Consider the following 7,605-nt stretch of genomic DNA (forward strand, 5'->3'; position numbering starts at 1 on the left):
GAGCAGAAGACACAGCTTTTGGATGGACAACTGCCGCACTGCGCGGTGTGGGTAGCTCGACCATTCGCTGCTGAAGTTGGCTCAAGTCAGGCACCAAAACAGACGCTTGCTGCGACAGTGTCGAGCTGCCAGGTTTAGACTCCGAGAAGCGGTTGACAGTACTGAGGGCTTGAAGTGGGGCCTCTTGGGCAGGCGGTGTGGCCGCCGGGGTAGTGGGGCTGGTATGTGGCATATGCTGCGGTGGCGGCAAACTCACTTCGCCTTTAGCACGATCGCTCAGGTCAGTGACTGACGACTTTAGCGGAATGAGCGATGAGGCCGCAGGTGAGCGTTCGGCTGGCAGCGATGCTACGCAGTAGGGTACAGACGTTGGCAGAGTGGGGCACTCGTCGAGGAAGAGCTCGACTGACGGCGGCACTATTGCAGATAAGAGAAGTTGCTCACCGGGCTGTGCCGTAGATGCTGTATCGTCCGTATGGGAGGCGGTATGGCCGGAGGTGCTGAAGAGGGCGGCGCGAGGCGCATTTGTCGCTGAGTTCGCTAACGTGGCAAACGGTGGTGGGGCAAGCACCTCACCGAGCTGTTGAGGGAATGACTGCGGACTTGGGGCCGTGGAATCGTCGCACAGTACTGCTAGCGTGTCCGGAGTAGCAGGATGTGTTGTCCGAAGCCATGCGGCAGCGTCTGGTGCGGTCGGTGCTAAAGAAGCCTGGCCGGAGACGCTGGACTGGAGTGGCGGCGTGCGGCGAGGGGCCGCTGAGGCGGGCCGGGTTCTGATGAAGGCTGCGTGGGCGCGAGCGATGCCGGTGCAGGGCCAGAGGCTGGCGGCGGCGAAAACGGGTCCGCTGCGTCGTAGAGCGGTGGCGGAACATAGTAGGCGCCGAAGTGCGCCAAGACGGCCGCACGCAGCTCATCGTATGGCCGGCAGCCGAAGGCAGAGTAGGTGAGCCGACGCAGGAGGTCGGGCGGGAGGATGTCGCAAAGGACTGCGTGTTTAAACGGCTGGATGGTGATGCCGTTCAGGTACATCGCAGCCTCCAGTTGGGCGAACCACCCGCCGACGCCTGCAGGCCGGAACGCCGGGAGCGGCGGGTCGAAACTTGGGTGCTACCAGTACGCCATGCTAGGACGCCGCTGGGATAGAAGGCACGGTTCGCCGGGCCACCACTGTTGAGGATTTGCGGGGTCGCAGCGGAGCACCAGAGAGAGACGACCAGCGTGGCAGGCTTCTAGTTCCGGACTGCCTGTGCCGGGTGTGCGCCCCGAGCACGCGCTGTCCATCTTTACTTTTTCCTAGCGCGCGCTGTAACGCCGATCTCAGCGCCGGCGCTTTGTAGCATCGCCGGGCGCTATACCGTAATGGTCAGTGGAGGATGCGAGACGCTCGAGAATCAGTTTCTCAAAGCCCTTTGAAAAGACTGGCCAGATTGAAATGGGACAACATTTTGATAAGTCGGTTCGGTCACCTTTCTTATGTACTACTGTTACTTTGGCGGATTTCATGCTCCGAGGAAAAGTTCCCTCTAAGATACAGATTTTGCAAACATCACGTCTAGAACATATTTAACGGGCTTGATCTGAACTGCAGATGAGTCGGAAGATTTGCTATTGTTTAAGGACATAAATGCAGCTACCACTTCATTGTGGGATTTGGGATTCAAGAAAACTGTTTTATTTACGGCGTCCCTATCACGGCTTATACCATTTTTGATTGTCGGTGTGGAGCTGATGAACAGAAAGTAATTATTAAAGGTATTAGCTAAACCTGTTCCTTTTTAGTTCGATGCCATCTCTTGGGAGGCTTGTAATCGATTGAGAGGCACAGTCAAACACAAATTTAAAATTTTTCTAGACGGAATCCGACCGCTCTGCAGTTGGACTGAATAGATTGACATAGTAATTGTTTTTAGCCACTCGGAGCTCTTTGGTGACGTAATTTCTGAAACTCTTGAATGCGCTCAATGCGTCGGGACTTCTGGTTTGTAGAAAGCGTTTGAACAGCGCATCTCGATTTTGAATGAGCTTTAAAAGTTCACAGTTTACCACATCCCGATTCACATTACTTCTACCACATTCCCACATTCCGCCACATTACTACACTTCTACCACATTCTACCACATTACGAATTCACATTACGATACGAGTGCTGTTGCACCCGCTTTTTGCACGTGACGGTGTGAACTACGGGCAAAAAGATGGGCAGATGGTCACTAAGCGGAAAATTAATTACACCAGATCGCAGGTGGCTTGCTTCTACATTTGAAATGAAAAGATCCAGGAGTGTCTCGGACAAACTGAGTGCCTTGTTGGCAATTTGATGAGATTATTACACAAATGCGCAATGAGTAGGTTTACAAATTCTATTTTCGTGTTCGATGTGGCAAGTATATTAATATTAAAATCACATACAATGATTAGTTGATATTTGTGTTCATTGATGAATTCTAAGAACACATCTAAAAAAGGAAACAACTAGGTAACATCAGCAGATGGGGGGCCGGTAGCAAACAGTGAACAGGCGGGATTCTTAGAGAAGCGTAAGCATTTCCTAATGCGGCGTCACAGAATAATATTCAGGAAGTAATTCGCATTCTAAGTTACCAGATACGGGTATAGACACCCCCCACCTGGCTTTGCTTGCCGATTTAAATAGTACGACTTGTACCCTGGTAGTGCAAATACGTCTGCCTCAGTGACAAACCAGGTTTCGGTAAACATGATAGCGTCAAAATAAGTAATCGGTGCACTGAAGAAAAATTCGCAGTTCATGCTTATTTCGACTTTATCTTACATTGAAGTGCACAGAGTTGCAGCGCTTACCATTGTCACAAGAAATGTAACTGCCAAGATCTGCGAGGTCAACCATTTTACTAGCAAAACAAGCCATAAGGCAAGCCATAAAATCAATGAAAAAGTGCCCGTGAAAGAACCAATGGTAATGCGGGAAAACACTCTGCGCGCAACACCAAGGAACAGCATTTTGCCATTGGCTTTCTTGCGGTGAAAAGGAGCAAAAATGCTTGGTTATTCAGCTTTTCATGCGAGCATATAAAAATCTGCTTGCGTTTCAAGGCAAGTGCTGTTTTTGTGCTCACATTATCCGCTGCTGAAGCGAAGGACGAAAACGCCCATGTTATCTTGAACACTCTGGGTGGCGCTGGGTGGCGCTGATGAACACTCTGATGAACGTGGGTGGCGCTGATGAACACTCTCAAGGTTAGGTTATTTGTAAACATAAATACCCCCGAAAGCAGAAGGTTTGACATCCGTCGCCGTAGCTCAGAGGTAGAGCACCGGACGCGTAATTCGGAGGTAGTGGGTTCGGATCCCACCGGCGGCATGTGGTTGTTTTTTCTTCTGCTTTTCTAATCAATTAGCTTTAAGCGACAACATATTCAGTATTATTCTTACTTGATCAACACCACAAAAAAATTAATTAAAAAATCCCCTGTGGACCTTGGTTTCTGTGGCTGTTGGCTTCTCTCATATTTATAACGAGCCCCTCATTCCCCTTCCCTTGTTTGCTTAATTGCTTAGCGAGAGCCTCGGTTCTGGCAGCCTTGACGCCATAGGAAGCATAAGAGGGTTCTCACACAGCTTCCACCCTCGCCGTCCGATGGCGTTCTATGTCACACCAGCGGTAACTGAGGACGTTCCACGTCCGCCGCTTACGAACGTGGGTGGCGCTGATGAACACTCTCAAGGTTAGGTTATTTGTAAACATAAATACCCCCGAAAGCAGAAGGTTTGACATCCGTCGCCGTAGCTCAGAGGTAGAGTACCGGACGCGTAATTCGGAGGTCGTGGATTCGGATCCCACCGGCGGCATGTGGTTGTTTTTTCTTCTGCTTTTCTAATCAATTAGCTTTAAGCGACAACATATTCAGTATTATTCTTACTTGATCACCACCACAAAAAAAATTAATTAAAAAATCCCCTGTGGTCCTTGGTTTCTGTGGCTGTTGGCTTCTCTCATGATATCTTATGTTTTTCGAGCACGAGACGCTTTTATGATTCTGCTACCTTTACTGATTTAGCGGTGTTTTTAAGAACTTCAGGTAAGTTGTAACGTGGCAATGGAAAAATAATGGCACCAGCATGCCTTTCTAGGACGATTTCTTTGCTAACTGCATGTGTACACTATTTATGTCGCGAAACCGCAATGCGTGCACCTTTGTTTCCTACGTATGCTTGAAGATTTTGAGTTTCCTAGACACCACAGACGTTCTTAAAGGGAGCTTAGCTGGCTGTTTTTTGCATTCGTTCGATGTTTCACTCTTGCTTGCTGACAATAATTTCAGAGATATCGGATTGCTTAGCATATCTCGTGCCATTTCGTGTCCAGACGTACATCCTGCCACTGGCTTTCTTGCTCGCAATAGCCATTCCAAGAAGTCGCTGAAGAAAGGGACATAGGTGTTCATTCACTAACACTGGGGTGCTCGAGGTTCGGTCAAAGTCAGAGTTATCGAGTCGCAGCTTTTTCTCCGCCTTTTCAAGCAGTGCATCCCTCTTCTGGCACCTGTGAAACTGTACAACAATGTTGCTAGACTTGCTCTTACTTTGGACTCGATGTCAAGCTTCTATGTCACAAGCAGTAACGTCGACGTCAGCAAGAGTTCCAAGTTTTCATACAATTTCTACTACATTTTCATTAGGTAACTCATTAAATCCTTTAATTTTGATGTTTCTGCTTCGAAAATATTGCTGAGAGCTGATTAAACGAGACTCGGGTCAAATGGCGTCAAAAAGGGCCTTTGGGGATGGCGTCAAGCTCGGCCCGAAGAACACTGTTTTCCTCTTTCAAAGCAGCATACTCAGCACTCACCACACCGTAGTTTTGTTTAATTTCTTCAAAAACTATGTTCATGTGCTCCATACTTCGATTCGCCTCGGTAACATGTTCTCAGCGACCGGATCTCGGCACGTAGGTCCTGCTCGACAGCTTCTTGTCTATTCTTAATTTCAAAGCGTAGGTCATATCTCATATCGGAAAATTGTTTGTTTACATTGGCAGTCATGGTAAATCACAGGAAGAAAAGCAACGAAAAAACACATCTGCAGCAGTGACGAAATACGGCTAGAGTCCTGGTGTCCAATATATTGGAGATCGTGCTGACCTGAAACTGTCAGTGCTGATGAAAAAATATCTCTCACTTTTCACCTTTGTATTCCTACTAAGTTATTCTCAAAGCCTGCAAATAATTTGTGAACTCAAATGCATCCCGGGTCTCAGCAGACTATCGCGTGTTGCGCAAATAAACACACGCATAGAATGCTCCTCCCAGCTAAACGGGCGCAGTGTTCGAGCTGGAATTTCGCACAGAAGTGGCATTTTGTGGACAGAATTGTTTCATCCTACATTTGTATGGGTTACTTGCCTGAATCGATCAAAAAAAGTCGCATATTCGCATCGTCTGCGGCGACAGCGAAGAAAATCACACCGTTCTGTCAGCGATCGCGCCGGTGGCGCCATCTCGTTTGATGGCTGTGAAGATTCAACAAAAGAGAGAGGTTCGGGAGGTTTGAAGACGTGCTTTTAACAGTTTTTTAATGGTCACAGAAAACTTAACTTGCTGAAAACTTAGGTTGGCCAGGCTAAGATTTCTGTGACAATTAAAAAACCAGTTGAACCAGTCTTCAAATTTCCCGAATTCCCTTCTTTTGCTTATTCTTCACGACCAACAAATGCGATGGCGCCACCGGTGCGATCGGTGACAAACCGGCTTAATTTTCTTCGTCGTCGCCGCAGACGATGTGAATATCCGACTTATTCGGTTCGAATCAGGTAAGTACCCCTACCAAGCGTTGTATAAAACAATTCTGCCGACCAAATGCCATTTCTGTGCGAAATTTGAACTCGAACAATGCGCCCGTTTAGCTCAGAGAAGCATTCCACGGCGCACGTTTATTTCCGCGACACGCGATAGACTGCTCTAGAAATATTCAGTAGCTCTGACATTTGTTACCTGAAATTTTGTTGCGAGCTATTTAACAGCTGTCGCTGAATCTTGCGTTGCACACTGGTAGCTGTCTTGTCACTTTTGTTTCTGATCAAGCCAGTGGGATGGCTTCCAATACGGGGTAAAAGTCTTTACCAGTGATTATGCGATGTCACCCCAGGGCTTTGTGTGACCATGGTCCGTAGCATTTTGCAGTTGCCCAGATGTAAGCCTACTAGAGGGTGTTTAGCACCCTGAAGGACCGCAGGGTGTCTATTCAGGAGCACCGCTTTGTGGGTGCATCTCTAGGCACCTCCCCGGCCTAGAGTGCACAATGAATTTGCCCGATTTGCTGCTATCCTACAGGGCCACTGGCTGTGCTACCCACTCACAATTATTTTTGAGGAGCACCCGCGCGCAACCATGCACGCACTAACCTCAACCCTCCATCTACTCAGCAGCTCGGATTGGTGCTGTTTAAAGATTGCGCTGTGCTGTCCAATGCCTACTGCCATTTCAACTACCTGACTCGCCTACTATAAAATATTTCAATGGGGCAGTCGCCGAAACCGTAGGACAGGCCTTGTAGCTTTTAGTGCATTAATATGCCGGGCATTCTACACAAAGACGGACCTTTACAATTTTTTTTGTCTGGAATTTATGACCTTGCGGCCGTTCATCTTTGGCTTTGGGGGAGAACGATCATTACTGTCCACAAAAGCGGCTGCACATATCCTTCGTGACGGCTGTTGAAGGTTTGTCGCTGAATAGTTTTAGCGAAGGAAAAATATCACTGTTGTTCTGCTACAATCGGTGGACTCGGTCAGGAGGCTTGTTGCTGAAGAAGTTATGTCGTTATCTTAATGAGTGCAAAGAGGGCCGCAAATGTGAAGTTGTTTATTTACATCATAGATGTGGTTTGGTTTGGTTTATGAGGTTTAACGTCCCAAAGTGACTAAGGCTACGAGAGACGCCGTAGTGGAGGGCTCCGGAAATTTCGTCCACTTGGGGTTCTTTAACGTGCACTGACATGGCACAGTACACGGGCCTTTAGAATTTCTCCTCCAAAGAAATTCAACCGCCGCGGCCGGGATCGAACCCGCGTCTTTCCGGTCAGCAGCCGAGCACCGTAACCACTGAGCCACCGGAGCGGCCATCATAGATGTGGGTAGGTCCGGATAAAAAATGATCGGAGATCACATGAGGGACCGACTGCACCCCTTTAAATCTCATACAGCAGAAAAATGACACACTACATCGGAAATATCAAACGATCGGCTTTTACACACATACAGTCCATACAAACAGAATATTTATATCTGAACTGAAAAAAAAAACATCCTAATAACGTTTGCCTTTTATGTTAAAGGTGCTTGAATTTCCCACGTTGATTTTTTGTATTATGAGCTTTCACAGACTGTAGTTGGTTTAGTATGTGGGGAATGTTGAAACGCAGCTACAGAGATCTGTGACAACAGATTCTACTTGAGGGTTCCAGCTCATGCGATTGTAGAAAAGTATACCTAGTGTTTTAATCATCGCTTCCATTTCTAGGTTCATGCTTCCAATCTTTGTCAATGTTTTCTGTAGTTAGTGTGGCAAAAAGGAATATAACCCATTTTTCTCTATTTAGGAGGCTATAAGCCGGCATAGTTCGCATGA

This window comes from Amblyomma mixtum, chromosome 4, assembly GCF_055824585.1.
Source record: "Amblyomma mixtum isolate Tamu chromosome 4, ASM5582458v1, whole genome shotgun sequence".
Classification (NCBI taxonomy): Eukaryota; Metazoa; Arthropoda; class Arachnida; order Ixodida; family Ixodidae; genus Amblyomma; species Amblyomma mixtum.